This window comes from Oncorhynchus nerka, unplaced genomic scaffold (genome assembly GCF_034236695.1).
Source record: "Oncorhynchus nerka isolate Pitt River unplaced genomic scaffold, Oner_Uvic_2.0 unplaced_scaffold_2223, whole genome shotgun sequence".
Taxonomy (NCBI): Eukaryota; Metazoa; Chordata; class Actinopteri; order Salmoniformes; family Salmonidae; genus Oncorhynchus; species Oncorhynchus nerka.
In genome coordinates, this window is record NW_027039072.1 from 12,501 (window position 1) to 36,603 (window position 24,103).

Consider the following 24,103-nt stretch of genomic DNA (forward strand, 5'->3'; position numbering starts at 1 on the left):
GTGGTGTGTTTCAGAGTTGTTTCTCCCTGGGTGAAATGTCTCTCTCGTCTCTCTCGTTGCCAGGGTGACTGATTGTAGACCACGGTTCTGTGATGAGGTTATTAACTCTGTTTGCGTTTTAGCTGAATACAATCACTGTAGGACAGGCTGACTGTACAGGACTGAACACTGTAGGACAGGCTGACTGTACAGGACTGAACACTGTAGGACAGGCTGACTGTACAGGACTGAACACTGTAGGACAGGCTGACTGTACAGGACTGAACACTAGGACAGGCAGGCTGTATAGGGACTGAACACTATAGGACAGGCTGACTGTACAGGACAGAACACTGTAGGACAGGCTGACTATATAGGACTGAACACTGTCGGACCAGCTGACTGTATAGGACTGAACCCTGTAGGACAGGCTGACTGTATAGACTGAACACTATAGGACAGGCTGACTGTACAGGACTGAACACTGGAGGACAGGCTGACTGTATAGAACTGAACACTGTAGGACAGGCTGACTGTATAGGACTGAACACTGTAGGACTGAACACTGTAGAACAGGCTAACTGTACAGGACTGAACACTATAGGACTGGACACTGTAGGACAGGCTGACTGTATAGGACTGAACACTGTATGACTGAACACTGTAGGACAGGCTGACTGTAGAGAACTGAACACTGTAGGACAGGCTGACTGTATAGGACTGAACACTGTAGGACAGGCTGACTGTACAGGACTGGAACACTGTAGGACATGCTAACTGTACAGGACTGAACACTGTAGACTGGACACAGGACAGGCTGACTGTATAGAACAGGACTGAACACTGTAGGACAGGCTGACTGTACAGGACTGAACACTGTAGGACAGGCTGACTGTATAGGACTGAACACTGTAGGACAGGCTGACTGTATAGACTGGACACTGTAGGACAGGCTGACTGTATAGGACTGAACACTGTAGGGTGACTGTACAGGACTGAACACTGTAGGACAGGCTGACTGTAGAGGACTGAACACTGTAGGACAGGCTAGCTGTACAGGACTGAACACTGTAGGACAGGCTGAGGCTGTATAGGACTGAACACTGTAGGACAGGTTGACTGTACAGGACTGAACACTGTAGGACATGCTAACTGTACAGGACTGAACACTATAGGACTGGACACTGTAGGACAGGCTGACTGTATAGGACTGAACACTGTATGACTGAACACTGTAGGACAGGCTGACTGTATAGGACTGAACACTGTAGGACAGGCTGACTGTATAGAACTGAACACTGTAGGACAGGCTGACTGTACAGGACTGAACACTGTAGGACAGGCTGGGCTGTATGGGACTGAACACTGTAGGACAGGGTGACTGTACAGGACTGAACACTGTAGGACAGGCTGACTGTAGAGGACTGAACACTGTAGGACAGGCTGACTGTACAGGACTGAACACTGTAGGACAGGCAGGCTGTATAGGACTGAACACTGTAGGACAGGCTAACTGTACAGACTGAACAGTAGGACTGAACACTGTAGGACAGGCTGAGCTGTACAGTGACTGAACACTGTAGGACAGGCAGGCTGTATAGGACTGAACACTGTAGGACAGGCTAACTGTACAGGACTGAACACTGTAGGACAGGCTGACTGTACAGGACTGAACACTATAGGACAGGCTGACTGTACAGGACTGAACACTGTAGGACAGGCTGACTGTACAGGACTGAACACCGTAGGAGAGGCAGGCTGTACAGGACTGAACACTGTAGGACAGGCTGACTGTACAGGACTGAACACTGTAGGACAGGCTGACTGTAAAGGACTGAAGACTGTAGGACAGGCTGACTGTACAGGACTGAACACTGTAGGACAGGCAGGCTGTACAGGACTGAACACTGTAGACAGGCTGACAGACTGAACACTGTAGGACAGGCTGACTGTACAGGACTGAACACTGTAGGACAGGCTGACTGTACAGGACTGAACACTGTAGGACAGGCTGACTGTGCAGGACTGAACACTGTAGGACAGGCTGACTGTACAGGACTGAACACTGTAGGACAGGCTGACTGTATAGGACAGTATATATATATACGCTCCCTGTCTGTCCTGTAGACTTCAGTACCAGAGAGCATATATATATACACTCCCTGTCTGTCCTGTAGACTTCAGTACCAGAGAGTATATATATATATACGCTCCCTGTCTGTCCTGTGACTTCAGCACCAGAGATGCTCCTGTCTGTCCTATAGATTCTCCAGTACCAGAGAGTATATATATATACACTCCCTGTCTGTCCTGTGGACTTCAGTACCAGAGACGCTCCTGTCTGTCCTGTGACTTCAGTACCAGAGACACTCCCTGTCTGTCCTGTGGACTTCAGCACAGAGAGTATATATATATACGCTCCTGTCTGTCCTGTAGACTTCAGCACCAGAGATGCCTGTCTGTCCTGTAGACTTCAGCACAGAGAGTATATATATATACACTCCCTGTCTGTCCTGTGGACTTCCAGTACCAGAGACGCTCCGTCAGTCCTGTAGACTTCAGCATCAGAGAGTATATATACAGTGCCTTGCTTATCTGGCCCCCTTGAACTTTGCGACCTTGCCACATTTCAGGCTTCAAACATAAAGATATAAAACTGTATTTTTTGTGAAGAATCAACAACAAGTGGGACACAATCATGAAGTGGAACAACATTTATTGAATATTTCAAACTTTTTGAACAACTGCAACTGAAAAAATTGGGCGTGCAAAATTATTCAGCAGCCCTTAAGTTAATACTTGTAGCGCCACCTTGCTGCGACTACAGCTGTAAGTCGCTTGGGGTAGTGTCTCTATCAGTTTGCACATCGAGAGACTGAAATTTTTTCCCATCTCCTTATAAACAGCTCGAGCTCAAAGGAGGTTGATGGAGAGCATTTGTGAACAGTAGTTTTCATGTCTTTTTCCACAGATGCCGATTGATCTTAAAAGTCTGACTTTGGACTACTATTCTAACACCTGGATATAAGTTTATTTTTGAAACCATTCCAATAGAGATTTTGCTTTATGTTTTGGATCATTGTCTTGTTGGAAGACAAATCTCCGTCCCAGTCTCAGGTCTTTTGCAGACTCCATCAGGTTTTCTTCCAGAATGGTCCTGTATTTGGCTCCATCCATCTTCCCATCAATTTTAACCATCTTCCCTGTCCCTGCTGAAGAAAAGCAGGCCCAAACCATGATGCTGCCACCACCATGTTTGACAGTGGGGATGGTGTGTTCAGGGTGATGAGCTGTGTTGCTTTTACGCCAAACATAACGTTTTGCATTGTTGCCAAAAAGTTCAATTTTGGTTTCATCTGACCAGAGCACCTTCTTCTACATGTTTGGTGTGTCTCCCAGGTGGCTTGTGGCAAACTTTAAACGACACTTTTTATGGATATCTTTAAGAAATGGCTTTCTTCTTGCCACTCTTCCATAAAGGCCAGATTTGTGCAATATACGACTGATTGTTGTCCTATGGACAGAGTCTCCCACCTCAGCTGTAGATCTCTGCAGTTCATCCAGAGTGATCATGGGCCTCTTGGCTGCATCTCTGATCAGTCTTCTCCTTGTATGAGCTGAAAGTTTAGAGGGACGGCCAGGTCTTGGTAGATTTGCAGTGGTCTGATACTCCTTCCATTTCAATATTATCGCTTGCACAGTGCTCCTTGGGATGTTTAAAGCTTGGGAAATCTTTTGTATCCAAATCCGGCTTTAAACTTCTTCACAACAGTATCTCGGACCTGCCTGGTGTGTTCCTTGTTCTTCATGATGCTCTCTGCGCTTTTAACGGACCTCTGAGACTATCACAGTGCAGGTGCATTTATACGGAGACTTGATTACACACAGGTGGATTGTATTTATCATCATTAGTCATTTAGGTCAACATTGGATCATTCAGAGATCCTCACTGAACTTCTGGAGAGAGTTTGCTGCACTGAAAGTAAAGGGGCTGAATAATTTTGCACGCCCAATTTTTCAGTTTTTGATTTGTTAAAAAAAGTTTGAAATATCCAATAAATGTTGTTCCACTTCATGATTGTGTCCCACTTGTTGTTGATTCTTCACAAAAAAATACAGTTTTATATCTTTATGTTTGAAGCCTGAAATGTGGCAAAAGGTCGCAAAGTTCAAGGGGGCCGAATACTTTCGCAAGGCACTGTATATACGCTCCCTGTCTGTCCTGTAGACTTCAGCACCAGGGAGTATATATATATATATATATATATATATATATATATATATATATATATATATATATATACGCTCCCTGTCTGTCCTGTAGACTTCAGCACCAGAGACGCTCCCTGTCTGTCCTGTGGACTTCAGCACCAGAGATGCTCCCTGTCTGTCCTGTAGACTTCAGCACCAGAGAGTATATACAAGGCAAGCGACATGACGTAACAGGACCTACAGTAGAGGAATAATGTATCTGGCCTCTCAGAAATAGGTTAACTAGCTCAGGCTTTTCATACACCCTGCAGTCTCCCTCTGTTCTGCCTCGGTAGATCTGAATACACGGCGACTGTATAGATGTTGCAGTATCTCCACAGGGGCCGTGCCAAAGATGATGTCATGGAACTATATTCAACTGTCACTTTTAGCGTTAGCACTGTGCAGCCTAAAGGTCAGAGGTTAAATGATCATAACAACCAGGTAGTCAGTCAGTGTAAATCTGATTAAACTGAGAGGGGGTTTCCAGTCACAGATGATGCAATTTTAATGGAGAATGTAAATTGGAGTAGGTTTAATCTGTGTCCTGAAAACAGGTCCCTAAGTATTCCGCTTGTCTGTACACGGGGATGGGTAGTAGGGTTTCCATCTGTTGTTAGTTCCCAGAGGGATTTCTCTCTGTCCTGGTTCCATGTAGAACAGTGGGCCAGACACATGTTATAACGACACCCAGGTTATGTCCTCGTGTTATAACGACACCCAGGCTATGTCCTCGTGTTATAACGACACCCAGGCTATGTCCTCGTGTTATAACGACACCCAGGTTATGTCCTCGTGTTATAACGACACCCAGGCTATGTCCTCGTGTTATAACGACACCCAGGTTACGTCCTCGTGTTATAACGACACCCAGGTTACGTCCTCGTGTTATAACGACACCCAGGTTACGTCCTCGTGTTATAACGACACCCAGGCTACTTCCTCGTGTTATAACGACACCCAGGCTATGTCCTCGTGTTATAACGACACCCAGGCTGTGTTATAACGACACCCAGGCTATGTCCTCGTGTTATAACGACACCCAGGCTATGTCGTCGTGTTATAACGACACCCAGGCTATGTCGTCGTGTTATAACGACACCCAGGTTACGTCGTCATGTTATAACGACACCCAGGCTATGTCCTAGTGTTATAACATGACAGATAGAGGACACAGGTGTTCAAGCCAGATTCATTCATGAATGTCTTTCTGCTTTTGTGTGTCATTCATTCTCCATTCTCGCTAAACACTGGACTCTCTGACTGAGGGAGAACCGAGCCAACGTGTGTGTGTGTGTGTGTGTGTGTGTGTGTGTGTGTGTGTGTAAGTCAGCTCCTCTGCTCAGTGACAGAATGAAGTGGAGACTTACGAATAATGATTTTCAGTTCAGTTTTATAACGGAGAGAGTAAAGACCTGGAGACTGGGCTTCTCTGTTAACATGGAGAGGTGAGAGAGTAAAGACCTGGAGACTGGCTTCCTGTTAACATGGAGAGAGTAAAGACCTGGAGACTGGCTTCTCTGGCAACATGAGAGAGTAAAGCACCTGGAGATCTGGCTTCTCTGTTAACATGGAGAGGTGAGAGAGTAAAATATTCTGGAGGACATGGCTATACTGTTAACATGGAGAGAGTAAAGATCTGGACTGGCTTCTCTGTTAACATGGAGAGGTGAGAGAGTAAAGACCTGGAGATTGGCTTCTCTGTTAACATGGAAGAGTAAAGACCTGGAGACTAGCTTCTCTGTTAACATGGGAGAGAGTAAAGACTCGAGACTGGCTTCTCTGTTAACATGGAGAGAGTAAAGACTTCTCTGTGGAGAGAGGTGGCTAAAGACCTGGAGGAGAGGAGAAAAGACTGAGCTTCTCTGTTAACATGGAGAGAGTAAAGACCTGGAGACTGGCTTCTCTGTTAATGGGAGAGGTGAGAGAGTAAAGACCTGGAGACTGGCTTCTCTGTTAACATGGAAAGTAAAGATCTGAGACTGGCTTCTCTGTTAACATGGAGAGAGTAAAGACCTGGAGACTGGCTTCTCTGTTAACATGGAGAGAGTAAAGACCTGGAGACTGGCTTCTCTGTTAACATGGAGAGGTGAGAGAGTAAAGACCTGGAGACTGGCTTCTCTGTTAACATGGAGAGGTGAGAGAGTAAAGACCTGGAGACTGGCTTCTCTGTTAACATGGAGAGAGTAAAGACCTGGAGACTGGCTTCTCTGTTAACATGGAGAGGTGAGAGAGTAAAGACCTGGAGACTGGCTTCTCTGTTAACATGGAGAGAGTAAAGATCTGGAGACTGGCTTCTCTGTTAACATGGAGAGGTGAGAGAGTAAAGCCTGGGAGACTGGCCTCTCTGTTAACATGGAGAGAGTAAAGACCTGGAGACTGGCTTCTCTGTTACATGGAGAGGTGAGAGAGTAAAGACCTGGAGACTGGCTTCTCTGTTAACATGGAGTAAAGACCTGGAGACTGGCTTTCTGTTAACATGGAGAGTAAAGACCTGAGACTGGCTTCTCTGTTAACATGATAAAGACCTGGAGACTGGCTTCCTCTGTTAACATGAGAGAGTAAAGACCTGGAGACTGGCTTCTCTGTTAACATGGAAGAGTAAAGACCTGGGAGACTGGCTTCTCTGTTGCTGCGGAGAGAGTAAAGATCTGGAGACTGGCTTTCTCTGTTAACATGGAGAGAGTAAAGACCTGGAGACTGGCTTCTCTGTTAACATGGAGAGAGTAAAGACCTGGAGACTGGCTTCTCTGTTAACATGGAGAGAGTAAAGACCTGGAGACTGGCTTCTCTGTTAACATGGAGAGAGAAAGACCTGGAGACTGGCTTCTCCTGTTAACATGGAGAGAGTAAAGACATGAGACTGGCTTCTCTGTTAACTGTGGGAGAGAGTAAAGACCTGGAGACTGGCTTCTCTGTTAACATGGAGAGAGTAAAGACCTGGAGACTGGCTTCTCTGTTAACATGGGAGAGAGTAAAGACCTGGAGACTGGCTTCTCTGTTAACATGGAGAGAGTAAAGACCTGGAGACTGGCTTCTGTTAACATGAGAGAGTAAAGACCTGGAGACTGGCTTCTCTGTTAACATGGAGGAGTAAAGACCTGGAGACTGGCTTCTGTTAACATGGAGAGTAAAGATCTGGAGACTGGCTTCTCTGTTAACATGGAGAGAGAAATAAAGACCTGGAGACTGGCTTCTCTGTTAACATGGAAAAAAGACCTGAGACTGGCTTCTCTGTTAACATGGAGAGTAAAGACCTGGAGACTGGCTTCTCTGTTAACATGGAGAGAGTAAAGACCTGGGAGACTGGCTTCTCTGTTAACATGGAGAGAGTAAAGACCTGAGACTGGCTTCTCTGTTAACATGGGAGAGAGTAAAAGACCTGGAAGACTGGCTTCTCTGTTAACATGGAGAGAGGAAAGACCTGGAGACAAAGCTTCTGTTAACATGGAGAGAGTAAAGACCTGAGACTGGCTTCTCTGTTAACATGGAGAGAGTAAAGACCTGGAGACTGGCCTCTGTTAACATGGAGAGAGTAAAGACCTGGGAGACTGGCTTCTCTGTTAACATGGAGAGAGGAGAGAGTAAAGACCTGGAGCTGGCGTCTCTGTTAACATGGAGAGAGTAAAGATCTGAGACTGGCTTCTCTGTTAACATGGAGAGAGTAAAGACCTGGAGACTGGGCTTCTGTTAACATGGAGAGAGTAAAGACCTGGGAGACTGGCTTTCTGTTAACATGGAGAGAGTAAAAGACCTGGAGACTGGCTTCTCTGTTAACATGGAGAGGTGAGAGAGTAAAGACCTGGAGACTGGCTTCTCTGTTAACATGGGAGAGTAAAGACCTGGAGACTGGCTTCTCTGTTAACATGGAGAGGAGAGAGTAAAGACCTGGGAGACTGGCTTCTGTTGCCATGGAGAGAGTAAAGATCTGGAGACTGGCTACTCTGTTAACATGGAGAGAGTAAAGACCTGAGACTGGCTTCTCTGTTTAACATGGAGAGAGTAAAGACCTGGAGACTGGCTTCTCTGTTAACATGGAGAGGTGAGAGTAAAGACCTGGAGACTGGCTTCTCTGTTAACATGGAGAGAGTAAAGACCTGGAGACTGGCTCTCTGTTAACATGGAGAGAGTAAAGACCTGGAGACTGGCTTCTCTGTTAACATGGAGAGGTGAGAGAGTAAAGACCTGGAGACTGGCTTCTCTGTTAACATGGAGAGAGTAAAGACCTGGAGACTGGCTTCTCTGTTAACATGGAGAGTAAAGACCTGGAGACTGGCTTCTCTGTTAACATGGAGAGGTGAGAGGTAAAGACCTGAGACTGGCTTCTCTGTTAACATGGAGAGAGTAAAGACCTGGAGACTGGCTTCTCTGTTAACATGGAGAGAGTAAAGACCTGAGACTGGCTTCTCTGTTAACATGAGAGAGAGAGTAAAGACCTGGAGACTGGCTTCTCTGTTAACATGGGAGAGTAAAGACCTGGAGACTGGCTTCTCTGTTAACATGGAGAGAGTAAAGACCTGAGACTGGCTCTCTGTTAACATGGAGAGAGTAAAGACCTGGAGACTGGCTTCTCTGTTAACATGGAGAGAGTAAAGGAGAGTTAACATGGAAGGTAAAGACCTGAGACTGGCTTCTGTTAACATGGAGAGAGTAAAGACCTGGAGACTGGCTTCTCTGTTAACATGGAGAGAGTAAAGATCTGGAGACTGGCTTCTCTGTTAACATGGAGAGAGTAAAGACCTGGAGACTGGCTTCTCTGTTAACATGGAGAGAGTAAAGACCTGGAGACTGGCTTCTCTGTTAACATGGGAGAGAGTAAAGACCTGAGACTGGCTTCTCTGTTAACATGGAGAGAGTAAAGACCTGGAGACTGGCTTCTCTGTTAACATGGAGAGAGTAAAGACCTGGAGACTGGCTTCTCTGTTAACATGGAGAGAATAAAGATCTGGGAGACTGGCTTCTCTGTTAACATGGAGAGAGCAAAAGATCTGGGAGACTGGCTTCTCTGTTAACATGGAGAGAGTAAAGACCTGGAGACTGGCTTCTCTGTTAACATGGAGAGAGTAAAGACCTGGAGACTGGCTTCTCTGTTAACATGGAGAGAGTAAAGACCTGGAGACTGGCTTCTCTGTTATAACATGGAGAGGTGAGAGAGTAAAGACCTGGAGACTGGCTTCTCTGTTAACATGGAGAGAGTAAAGACCTGGAGACTGGCTTCTCTGTTAACATGGAGAGGTGAGAGAGTAAAGATCTGGAGACTGGCTTCTCTGTTAACATGGAGAGAGTAAAGACCTGGAGACTGGCTTCTCTGTTAGTCTCTCTCTGCCTTTCTCCATCCCTCATTATAGTTGACAGTTTATACCACCTGGGGATTTATACAGTTTATACAACCTGGGGATTTATACAGTTTATACCACCTGGGGATTTATACAGTTTATACCACCTGGGGATTTATACAGTTTATACCACCTGGGGATTTATACAGTTTATACCACCTGGGGATTTATACAGTTGATCAAAACCTGATAGGATTTATACAGTTAATACCACCTGGGGGTTTATACAGATTATACAATCTGATAGTTTATAATAACCTGATTTATACAGTTTATACAACCTGATAGGATGTATACAGTTTATACAACCTGATAGGATTTATACAGTTTATATAACCTGGGGATCTATACAGTTGATCAAAACCTGATAGGATTTACACAGTTTATATAACCTGGGGATTTATACAGTTAACATCACCTGGGGATTTATACAACCTGGGGATTTATACAGTTAATACCACCTGGGGATTTATACAGTTAATACCACCTGGGGATTTATACAGTTAATACCACCTGGGGATTTATACAGTTAATACAACCTGGGGATTTATACAGTTTATACCACCTGGGGATCTATACAGTTTATACAACCTGGGGATTTATACAGTTAATACCACCTGGGGATCTATGCAGTTTATACCACCTGGGGATTTATACATTTTATACCACCTGGGATTTATGCAGTTTACACCACCTGGGATTTATACAGTTAACATCACCTGGGGATTTATATAACCTGGGGATTTATACAGTTTATATAACCTGGGGATTTATACAGTTCATACCACCTGGGGATTTATACCACCTGGGGATTTATGCAGTTTATACCACCTGGGGATTTATACAGTTTATACCACCTGGGGATTTATACAGTTTATACAACCTGATTTATACAGTTTATACCACCTAGGGATTTATACAGTTTATACAACCTGGGGATTTATACAGTTTATACCACCTAGGATTTATACAGTTTATACAACCTGGGGATTTATACAGTTAATACCACCTGGGATCTATACAGTTTATACCACCTGGGGATTTATACAGTTTATACCACCTGGGGATTTATGCAGTTTATACCACCTGGGGATTTATACAGTTAACATCACCTGGGGATTTATATAACCTGGGGATTTATACAGTTTATATAACCTGGGGATTTATACAGTTCATACCACCTGGGGATTTATACCACCTGGGGATTTATACAGTTAACATCACCTGGGGATTTATACAGTTAATACCACCTGGGGATTTATACAGTTAATACCACCTTAGGGATTTATACAGTTTATACCACCTGGGGATTTATACAGTTAATACCACCTGGGGATTTATACCACCTGGTGATTTATACAGTTAACATCACCTGGGGATTTATACAGTTGATACCACCTGGGGATTTATACAGTTAATACCACCTGGGGATTTATACCGTTTATACCACCTGGGGATTTATACAGTTAATACCACCTGGGGATTTATACAGTTAATACCACCTGGGGATTTATACAGTTTATACCACCTGGGGATTTATACAGTTTATACCACCTGGGGATTTATACAGTTTATACCACCTGGGGATTTATACAGTTTATACCACCTGGGGATTTATACAGTTTATACCACCTGGGGATTTATACAGTTAATACCACCTGGGATTTATAGAGTTTATACCACCAGATTTATACAGTTTATACCACCTGGGGATTTATACAGTTAATACCACCTGGGGATTTATACAGTTAACATCACCTGGGGATTTATACAACCTGGGGATTTATACAGTTTATACCACCTGGGGATTTATACAGTTTATACCACCTGGGGATTTATACAGTTAATACCACCTGGGATTTATACAGTTCATACCACCTGGGGATTTATAGAGTTGATACCGCCTGGGGATTTATACAGTTTATACCACCTGGGATTTATACAGTTAATAACCTGGGGATTTATACAGTTGATTTATACAACCTGGGATTTATACAGTTTAAACCACCTGGGGATTTATACAGTTGATAACCTGGGGATTTATATAGTTTATACCACCTGGGGATTTATACAGTTTATACAAACCTGGGGATTTATACAGTTAATACAACCTGGGGGATTTATACAACCTGGGGATTTATACAACCTGGGGATTTATACAGTTGATATAACTTGGGGATTTTATACCACCAGATTTGGGGATTTATATAGTTTATACAACTGGGGGATTTATACAGTTTATACAACCTGGGGATTTATACAGTTTATACAACCTGGGATTTATACAAGTTTATACAACCTGGGATTTATACAACCTGGGGATTTATACCACCTGGGGATTTATACAGTTAATACAACCTGGGGTTTATACCACCTGGGATTTATACAGTTTATACCACCTGGGGATTTATACAGTTTATACCACCTGGGGATTTATACAGTTTATACCGCCTGGGGATTTATACAGTTTATACCACCTGGGGATTTATACAGTTTATACCACCTGGGGATTTATACAGTTTATACCACCTGGGATTTATACAGCTTATAACCTGGGATTTATACAGTTTAAAACCACCTGGGGATTTATACAGTTTACAACCTGGGATTTATACAGTTTATACCACCTGGGATTTATACAGTTTATACAAACCTGGGGATTTATACAGCACACAACCTGGGGATTTATACAACCTGGGGATTTATGGGCCAACCTGTGGGATTTATACAACCTGGGGATTTATACCAATCTGGGGATTTATACAGTTATCACAAACCTGGGATTTATACAGTTTATACCACCTGGGATTTACATAGTTTATACCACCCTGGGATTTATACAGTTTATACCACCTGGGATTTATACAGTTAATACAACCTGGGGATTTATACAGTTTATACCATCTGATGATTTATACAGTTAATACCACCTGGGGATTTATACAGTTGATATAACCTGGGGATTTATACAGTTGATATAACCTGGGGATTTATACAGTTTATACCTGATATGATTTATACAGTTTATACCACCTGGGATTTATACCAGTTAATACCACCTGGGATTTATAGCAGTTATGCCACCTGATAGGATTTATATAACCTGGGGATTTATACAGTTGATCAAAACCTGATAGGATTTATACAGTTGATCAAAACCTGATAGGATTTATATAACCTGATAGGATTTTGGGAATGTTTCCAGAACGTTGCAACTATGGTATTAATGAAGCCAGTCAGTTTTTCCTCAGATGCCTTTTAGTTATCATAACCCCACCCATAACGCCTCCACACACACACACACACATACACACACACACACACACACATACACACACACACACACACACCTCCACTGTCTGTTCTGTGCTGCTAACTCTACACTGGTCTGACAGATTTGTTGTGTGCTGTTGGATGACTCTCAGTTAAAACCACTGTTTCCTGAGAACTGTACCTATGCCTTAGTCCTCTCTCTCTCTCTCTCTCTCTCTCTCTCTCTCTCTCTCTCTCTCTCTCTCTCTCTCTCTCTGTGTGTGTTCTCTCTCTCTCTGTGTGTGTTCTCTCTCTCTCTGTGTGTGTTCTCTCTCTCTCTGTGTGTGTTCTCTCTCTCTCTGTGTGTGTGTTCTCTCTCTCTGTGTGTGTGTTCTCTCTCTCTGTGTGTGTGTGTGTGTTCTCTCTCTCTGTGTGTGTGTGTGTGTGTTCTCTCTCTGTGTGTGTGTGTGTGTTCTCTCTCTGTGTGTGTGTGTGTGTGTGTCCTCTCTCTCTCTGTGTGTGTGTCCTCTGATTGTATATGGCATTTCTCCCTCCTTCAGGTGGCGTGAAGGCAGGTGTTGAGGACTGTCTTTCTCTCTCTGCCTCATTCTGTTGTTCTGAGTCATGGCGACCTCTCTGCTCAGCAGGCAGCTGGTCCTCTCCCTACAGCAGAACCTCAGGCTCACTGCACCAGGTACACGCCGATCACACACTCCCCTCACACACACCGCTCACACACGCCACTCACACACTCCCCTCACACACACACCGCTCACACACACACCGCTCACACACACCGCTCACACACACGCCCCTCACACACGCCGCTCACACACAAGGCTCACACACGCCGCTCACACACTCCGATCACACACTCCCCTCACACACACCGCTCACACACGCCACTCACACACTCCGCTCACACACTCCGCTCACACACTCCGCTCACACACGCCGCTCACACACGCCGCTCACACACGCCGCTCACACACGCCGCTCACACACGCCGCTCACACACTCCGCTCACACACGCCGATCACACATTCCCCTCACACACACCGCTCACACACGCCACTCACACACTCCCCTAACACACACCGCTCACACACACCGCTCACACACACACATAAGAGGTAGTAGGAACAGTAGTGTGTACAGGTTATGGTTATGTCTGTTAGAGGTAATATCTATATGCAATCAGCTAATGCTCTATTCCAGTTATATCACTGTTTGGTGTATACACACACACACACACATATACACTGGTAGAAATGTCACACTACTGACCTTGCTGCTGTTCCCTGTAGCCAACAGTCTCTTAATGAGTCAGCTTCCTCAATCATAAAACAGAGGTCAGCTACATGGTTAAGACAGACTAATGATATAACCCTGTAGCCAGACAGACTAATAATATCACCCTGTGACCAGACAGACTAATGATATAACCCTGTGACCAGACAGACTAATGATATAACCCTGTGACCAGACAGACTAATGATATAACCCTGTGACCAGACAGACTAATGATATAACCCTGTGACCAGACAGACTAATGATATAACCCTGTGACCAGACAGACTAATGATATAACCCTGTGACCAGACAGACTAATGATATAACCCTGTGACCAGACAGACTAATGATATAACCCTGTGACCAGACAGACTAATGATATCACCCTGTGACCAGACAGACTAATGATATAACCCTGTGACCAGACAGACTAATGATATAACCCTGTGGCCAGACAGACTAATGATATCACCCTGTGACCAGACAGACTAATAATATCACCCTGTGGCCAGACAGACTAATGATATCACCCTGCATGCCCTGTGGCCAGACAGACTAATGATATCACCCTACATACCCTGTGGCCAGACAGACTAATGATATCACCCTACATACCCTGTGGCCAGACAGACTAATGATATCACCCTACATACCCTGTGGCCAGACAGACTAATGATATCACCCTACATACCCTGTGGCCAGACAGACTAATGATATCACCCTACATGCCCTGTGGCCAGACAGACTAATGATATCACCCTACATACCCTGTGGCCAGACAGACTAATGATATCACCCTGTGGCCAGACAGACTAATGATATCACCCTGTGGCCAGACAGACTAATGATATCACTCACCCTACATACCCTGTGGCCAGACAGACAAATGATATCACCCTACATACCCTGTGCCCAGACAGACTAATGATATCACCCTACATACCCTGTGGCCAGACAGACTAATGATATCACCCTATGTACCCTGTGGCCAGACAGACTAATGATATCACCACTCCTTACATACCCTGTACAGACAGACAAATGATATCACCCTGTGGCCAGACAGACTAATGATATCACCCTACATACCCTGTGCCAGACAGACTAATGATATCACCCTACATACCCTGTGGCCAGACAGACTAATGATATCACTCCTACATACCCTGTGGCCAGACAGACTAATGATATCACCCTACATACCCTGTGGCCAGACAGACTAATGATATCACCCTACATGCCCTGTGGCCAGACAGACTAATGATATCACCCTACATACTCCTGTGGCCAGACAGACTAATGATATCACCTCACATGCCCTGTGGCCAGACAGACTAATGATATCACCCTACATGGCCAGACAGACTAATGATATAACCCTGTGACCAGACAGACAAATGATATAACCGTGACCAGACAGACTAATGATATAACCCTGTGACCAGACAGACTAATGATATAACCCCGTGACCAGACAGACTAATGATATCACTGACCAGACAGACTAATGACATAACCCTGTGACCAGACAGACAAATGATATAACCCTGTGGCCAGACAGACTAATGATATCACCCTGACCAGACAGACTAATAATATCACCCTGTGGCCAGACAGACAAATGATATCACCCCTGGCATGCCCTGTGGCCAGACAGACTAATGATATCACCCTACATACCCAGTGGCCAGACAGACTAATGATATCACCCTACATGCCCCAGTGGCCAGACAGACTAATGATATCACCCTACATGCCCTGTGGCCAGACAGACTAATGATATCACCCTACATACCCTGTGGCCAGACAGACTAATGATATCACTCCTACATGCCCTGTGGCCAGACAGACTAATGATATCACCCTACATACCCTGTGGGCCAGACAGACTAATGATATCACCCATGCCCTGGGCCAGACAGACTAAATGATATCACTCACCCTACATACCCTGTGGCCAGACAGACAAATGATATCACCCTGTGGCCAGACAGACTAAAATATCACCCTGTGGCCAGACAGACTAATGATATCACCCTGTGGCCAGACAGACTAATGATATCACTCATGTACCCCAGCCAGACATACCCTGATATCACCCTACAAAATGATATCACCCTACATACCCTGTGCCCAGACAGACTAATGATATCACCCTACATACCCTGTGGCCAGACAGACTAATGATATCACCCTATGTACCCTGTGGCCAGACAGACTAATGATATCACCCTACATACCCTGGCCAGACAGACTAATGACATCACCCTACATACCCTGTGGCCAGACAGACTAATGATATCACTTTACATACCCTGTGGCCAGACAGACTAATGATCACCCTACTAATGATATCACCCTACATACCCTGTACAGACAGACAAATGATATCACCCTACATACCCTGTGGCCAGACAGACTAATGATATCACCCTACATACCCTGTGGCCAGACAGACAAATGATATCATCATACCCTGTGCCCAGACAGACTAATGATATATCATACCCTGTGCCCAGACAGACTAATGATATCACTCCTATGTACCCTGTGGCCAGACAGACTAATGATATCACCCTACATAATGACATCACTCCTCTACATACCCTTTGGGCCAGACAGACAAATGATATCACCCCTACATACCCTATTGCCCAGACAGACTAATGATATCACCCTATATACCCTGTGGCCAGACAGACTAATGATATCACCCTATGTACCCCTGTGGCCAGACAGACTAATGATATCATACATAATGACATCACCCTACATACCCTGTGGCCAGACAGACAAATGATATCACCCTATATACCCTGTGCCCAGACAGACTAATGATATAACCCTACATACCCTGTGGCCAGACAGACTAATGATATCACCCTACATACCCTGTAGCCAGACAGACTAATGATATCATCACCCTGTGGCCAGACAGACTAATGATATCACCCTACATACCCTGTGGCCCTAATGATATCACCCTATGGCCAGACAGACTAATGATATCACCCTACATATATGGCCAGACAGACTAATGATTTAACCCTACATACCCTGTGGCCAGACAGACTAATGATATCACCCTATATACCCTGTGGCCAGACAGCCTAATGATTTAACTCCTACATACCCTGTGGCCAGACAGACTAATGATTTAACCTACATACCTCTGTGGCCAGACAGACTAATGATATCACCCAATGCACTGTGGCCAGACTTACTAATGATATCACCCTGTGGCCAGACAGACTAATGATATCACCCTACACCCTATGGCCAGACAGACTAATGATATCACCCTACATACCCTGTGGCCAGACAGACTAATGATATAAACCCTGGCCAGACAGACTAATGATATCACCCTTATGCACTCCTGTGGCCAGACAGACTAATGATATCACCCTGTGGCCAGACATACTAATGATACACCTCAGGCCAGACAGACTAATGATATCACTCCTGTGGCCAGACAGACTAATGACATCACCCTACATACCCTGTGGCCAGACAGACTAATGATATCACCCTACATACCCTGTGGCCAGACAGACTAATGATATCACCTCTGTGGCCAGACAGACTCAATGATATCATCATACCCTGTGGCCAGACAGACTAAATGATATCATACACCCGACAGACAGACTAATGATATCACCCTGTGGGCCAGACAGACTAATGATATCACTCCCTGCATACCCTCTAGACTAATGATATCACCCTGTACAGACAGATTAAAATACTAATTGTACAGACAGACTAATGATATCACCCTACATACCTGTGGCCAGACACACTAATGGTATCACTCGCATACCCTGTGGCCAGACAGACTAATGATATCACCGTACATACCCTGTGGCCAGACAGACTAATGGTATCACCCTACATACCCTGTGGCCAGACAGACTAATGGTATCACCCTGTGGCCAGACAGACTAAAGATATAACCCTGTGGCCAGACAGACTAATGATATAACCCTGCATACCCTGTGGCCAGACAGACTAATGATATAACCCTGCATACCCTGTGGCCAGACAGACTAATGATATAACCCTGTGGCCAGACAGACAGGAACTAAGGCTGATACGGCATAACATAATGGAGGGTTTGTCCTTGTCTAAGGTTAAGATGAAGTGTGTGTGTGTGTGTGTGTGTGTGTGTGTGTGTGGACAGGCTGCAGGTATGCGAGTAAGGCAGCAGCTAAGACTCAGATGGAGTTTGAATACGACGGGCCCTCCATGAAGACCGAGGTCCCAGGACCCCGTTCCAAGGTACTGAACCACACAGAGTCCCTGTACGTCACTAACAGCACCATGGACCAGTAGGAACTATAGCTGTCTGTTAACAGGTACTGAACCACACAGAGTCACTAACAGCACCATGGACCAGTAGGAACTATAGCTGTCTGTTAACAGGTACTGAACCACACAGCCACTAACAGTGGACCAGTAGGACCCCTGTTAACAGTACTGCAGAGTCACTAACAGCACCATGGACCAGTAGGAACTATAGCTGTCTGTTAACAGGTACTGAACCACACAGAGTCACTAACAGCACCATGGACCAGTAGGAACTATAGCTGTCTGTTAACAGGTACTGAACCACACAGAGTCCCTGTAGGCCACTAACAGCACCATGGACCAGTAGGAACTATAGCTGTCTGTTAACAGGTACTGAACCACACAGAGTCACTAACAGCACCATGGACCAGTAGGAACTATAGCTGTCTGTTAACAGGTACTGAACCACACAGAGTCACTAACAGCACCATGGACCAGTAGGAACTATAGCTGTCTGTTAACAGGTACTGAACAGAATAGACCACTATGGAGGGAATAGACCAGGGCACTATGGAGGAATAGGCTGCATTAGACCAGGGCACTATGGAGGAATAGACTGCATTAGACCAGGACACTATGGAGGAATAGAATTAGGCACTATGGAGGGAATAGACTGCATTAGACCAGGGCACTATGGAGGAATAGACTGCATTAGACCAGGACACTATGGAGGGAATAGACTGCATTGCATTAGACCAGGGCACTATGGAGGGAATAGATAGACCAGGCACTATGGAGGGAATAGGCTGCATTAGACCAGGGCACTATGGAGGGAATAGACTGCATTAGACCAGGACACTATGGAGGGAATAGACTGCATTAGACCAGGACACTATGGAGGGAATAGACTGCATTAGACCAGGGCACTATGGAGGAATAGACTGCATTAGAGGGCACAGGGACTATGGAGGGAATGACTACACTATGGAGGGAATAGACTGCATTAGACCAGGACACTATGGAGGAATAGACTGCATTAGACCAGGGCACTATGGAGGGAATAGACTGCATTAGACCAGGGCACTATGGAGGGAATAGACCAGACTAGACTGCACTATGGAGGAATAGACTGCATTAGACCAGGACACTATGGAGGGAATAGGCTGCATTAGACCAGGACACTATGGAGGGAATAGACTGCATTAGACCAGGGCACTATGGAGGAATAGACTGCACTATGGAGGGAATAGACTGCATTAGACCAGGACACTATGGAGGGAATAGACTGCATTAGACCAGGACACTATGGAGGGAATAGACTGCATTAGACCAGGGCACTATGGAGGGAATAGACTGCATTAGACCAGGCACTATGGAGGAATAGACTGCATTAGACCAGGGCACTATGGAGGACTGCATTAGACCAGGGCACTATGGAGGGAATAGACTGCATTAGACCAGGGCACTATGGAGGAATAGACTGCATTAGACCAGGGCACTATGGAGGGAATAGACTGCATTAGACCAGGGCACTATGGAGGGAATAGACTGCATTAGACCAGGCACTATGGATGGAATAGACTGCATTAGACCAGGGCACTATGGAGGAATAGACTGCATTAGACCAGGGCACTATGGAGGGAATAGACCAGGGCACTGAATATACATTAGACCAGGGCACTATGGAGGGAATAGAGTACTAGGACCAGGCACTATGGAGAATAGACTGCATTAGACCAGGGCACTATGGAGGGAATGGAGACTGCATTAGACCAGGACACTATGGAGGAATAGACTGCATTAGACCAGGGCACTATGGAGGGAATAGACTGCATTAGACCAGGGCACTATGGAGGGAATAGACTGCATTAGACCAGGGCACTATGGAGGGAATAGACTGCACTATGGAGGGAATAGACTGCATTAGACCAGGACACTATGGAGGGAATAGACTGCATTAGACCAGGGCACTATGGAGGGAATAGACTGCATTAGACCAGGGCACTATGGAGGGAATAGACCAGGGCACTATGGAGGGAATAGACTGCATTAGACCAGGGCACTATGGAGGAATAGACTGCACTATGGAGGAATAGGCACTATGGAGGGAATAGACTGCATTAGACCAGGGCACTATGGAGGGAATAGGCTGCATTAGACCAGGGCACTATGGAGGGAATAGACCAGGCACTATGGAGGGAATAGACTGCACTATGGAGGAATAGACTGCATTAGACCAGGGCACTATTGAGGAATAGACTGCATTAGACCAGGGCACTATGGAGGGAATAGGCTGCATTAGACCAGGGCACTATGGAGGAATAGACTGCATTAGACCAGGGCACTATGGAGGGAATAGACTGCATTAGACCAGGGCACTATGGAGGAATAGACTGCATTAGACCAGGGTACTATGGAGGGAATAGACTGCATTAGACCAGGGCACTATGGAGGGGAATTAGACCAGGGCACTATGGAGGAATAGACTGTAATAGACCAGGGCACTATGGGAGGGAATAGACTGCATTAGACCAGGCACTATGGAGGGAATAGACTGCATTAGACCAGGCACTATGGAGGAATAGACTGCATTAGACCAGGGCACTATGGAGGGAGACCAGGGCACTATGGAGGGAATAGACTAGACCAGGGCACTATGGAGAATAGACCAGGGCACTATGGAGGAATAGACCAGCCACTATGGAGGGAATAGACTGCATTAGACCAGGGCACTATGGAGGGAATAGACTGCATTAGACCAGGGCACTATGGAGGGAATAGACTGCATTAGACCAGGGCACTATGGAGGGAAATTAGACCAGGGCACTATGGAGGGAATAGACTGTATTAGACCAGGCACTATGGAGGGAATAGACTGCATTAGACCAGGCACTATGGAGGGAATAGACCATTAGACCAGGCACTATGGAGGAATAGACTGCATTAGACCAGGGCACTATGGAGGGAATAGACTGCATTAGACCAGGGCACTATGGAGGGAATAGAATTAGACCAGGGCACTATGGAGGGAATAGACTGCATTAGACCAGGGCACTATGGAGAATTAGACCAGACTATGGAGGGAATCCATTAGACCAGGCACTATGGAGGAATAGACTGCATTAGACCAGGGCACTATGGAGGGAATAGACTGCATTAGACCAGGGCACTATGGAGGGAATAGACTGCATTAGACCAGGGCACTATGGAGGGAATAGACTGCATTAGACCAGGGCACTATGGAGGGAATAGACTGCATTAGACCAGGTACTATGGAGGAATAGAATTAGACCAGGGCACTATGGAGGCAATAACTGCATTAGACCAGGGCACTATGGAGGGAATAGACTGCATTAGGGCACTATGGAGGGAATAGACTGCATTAGACCAGGGCACTATGGAAGGAATAGACTGCATTAGACCAGGGCACTATGGAGAATAGACTGCATTAGACCAGGGCACTATGGAGGAATAGGCTGCATTAGACCAGGGCACTATGGAGGGAATAGACTGCATTAGACCAGGGCACTATGGAGGAATAGACTGCACTATGGAGGGAATAGGCTGCATTAGACCAGGGCACTATGGAGGGAATAGACTGCATTAGACCAGGGCACTATGGAGGGAATAGACTGCATTAGACCAGGACACTATGGAGGGAATAGACTGTATTACGGAGGAATAGACCAGGGCACTATGGAGGGAATAGACTGCATTAGACCAGGGCACTATGGAGGAATAGACTGCATTAGACCAGGGCACTATGGAGGGAATAGACTGCATTAGACCAGGGCATATGGAGGAATAGACCAGGGTACTATGGAGGGAATAGACTGCATTAGACCAGGACACTATGGAGGGAATATGCTGCATTAGACCAGGGCACTATGGAGGGAATAGACTGCATTAGACCAGGGCACTATGGAGGAATAGGCTGCATTAGGGCACCAGGGAATACACTATTGGAGGCACTATGGAGGGAGACTGCATTAGACCAGGGCACTATGGAGGGGAATAGACTGCATTAGACCAGGCACTATGGAGGAATAGACTGCATTAGACCAGGGCACTATGGAGGGAATAGACTGCATTAGACCAGGGCACTATGGAGGAATAGACTGCACTATGGAGGGATTAGACCAGGGCACTATGGAGGAATAGACTGTATTAAACCAGGGCACTATGGAGGGAATAGACTGCATTAGACCAGGGCACTATGGAGGAATAGACTGCATTAGACCAGGACACTATGGAATAGACTGTATTAGACCAGGGCACTATGGAGGAATAGACCAGGGGCACTATGGAGGGAATAGACTGCATTAGACCAGGGCACTATGGAGAATTGGCATTATGAAGGAATAGACTGCATTAGACCAGGCACTATGGAGGGAATAGACTGCATTAGACCAGGGCACTATGGAGGGCATAGACTGCATTAGACCAGGGTACTATGGAGGAATAGGCTGCATTAGACCAGGGCACTATGGAGGGAATAGACTGCATTAGACCAGGGTACTATGGAGGGAATAGACTGCATTAGACCAGGGCACTATGGAGGAATAGACTGCATTAGACCAGGGCACTATGGAGGGAATAGACTGCATTAGACCAGGGTACTATGGAGGAATAGGCTGCAGTAGACCAGGACACTATGGAGGAATAGACTGCATTAGAGCCAGGGCACTATTGAGGGGAATAGACTGCATTAGACCAGGCACTATGGAGGAATAGACTGTATTAGACCAGGGCACTATGGAGGGAATAGACTGCATTAGACCAGGGCACTATGGAGGAATAGACTGCATTAGACCAGGACACTATGGAGGGAATAGACTGCATTAGACCAGGCACTATGGAGGAAGGACTGCATTAGACCAGGACTGCATTAGACCAGGACACTATGGAGGGAATAGACTGCATTAGACCAGGGCACTATGGAGGGAATAGACTGCATTAGACCAGGGCACTATGGAGGGAATAGACTGCATTAGACCAGGACACTATGGAGGGAATAGACTGCATTAGACCAGGACACTATGGAGGAATAGACTGCCATTTTGAGATACATTAACCTACTGTTGAGGAAACCACCCTGACCCTGACATCTCTCTCTTCCTCTCCTCCCCTCCCTCTTCCCTCCTCTCCCCCCTCTCTCCTCCCTCCCCTCCCTCCTCCTCCCCCACCAGGAGCTGACCAAACAGTTGGAGAGATGCAGGTACGCCAAGAGAGAGAGTGTGTGTGTGTGTGAGGCTGTTTTGATGATGAAATAAAACAATGCATTATTGCACACACGCTTGCATGCGTGCACACACAAAGCAGACACACAACGCAGACACACACAACGCAGACACACACAAAGCAGACACACACAACGCAGACACACAACGCAGACACACACACAACGCAGACACACACAACGCAGACACACAGTGTCTCTCTGTGTCTAGACTGAGTTAACTGAATACCTTATCTCTCTCTCTGTCCATCTCACACACTCTCTCTCTCTCTCTGTCCATCTCACACTCCTCTCTCTCGCTCTCTCCCTCCCTCCCCCCAGAACGTGGGAGCAATCAATTTCTTCTGTAACTATGAGGAGAGCAGAGGAAACTACCTGGTGGACGTGGACGGAAAAACCGCATGCTGGACGTCTACACACAGATCTCCTCTATTCCTATTGGTCAGTACACAGATCTCCTCTA

The 24,103-nt window shown here is 45.8% G+C and overlaps 1 long non-coding RNA gene across 1 annotated transcript in view; it reads left to right on the top strand.

The window, feature by feature from the left end:
• LOC135567283 (uncharacterized) overlaps positions 1-23,610 on the top strand; it is a 29,098-nt gene extending 5,488 nt beyond the window's left edge. The window contains exons 2-4 of the long non-coding RNA XR_010462316.1: positions 13,379-13,512; positions 18,295-18,392; positions 23,591-23,610. This is a non-coding gene — a long non-coding RNA (uncharacterized LOC135567283). The remainder of the gene's footprint in view (positions 1-13,378; positions 13,513-18,294; positions 18,393-23,590) is intronic.
• The last annotated feature ends 493 nt before the right edge of the window (positions 23,611-24,103 follow it).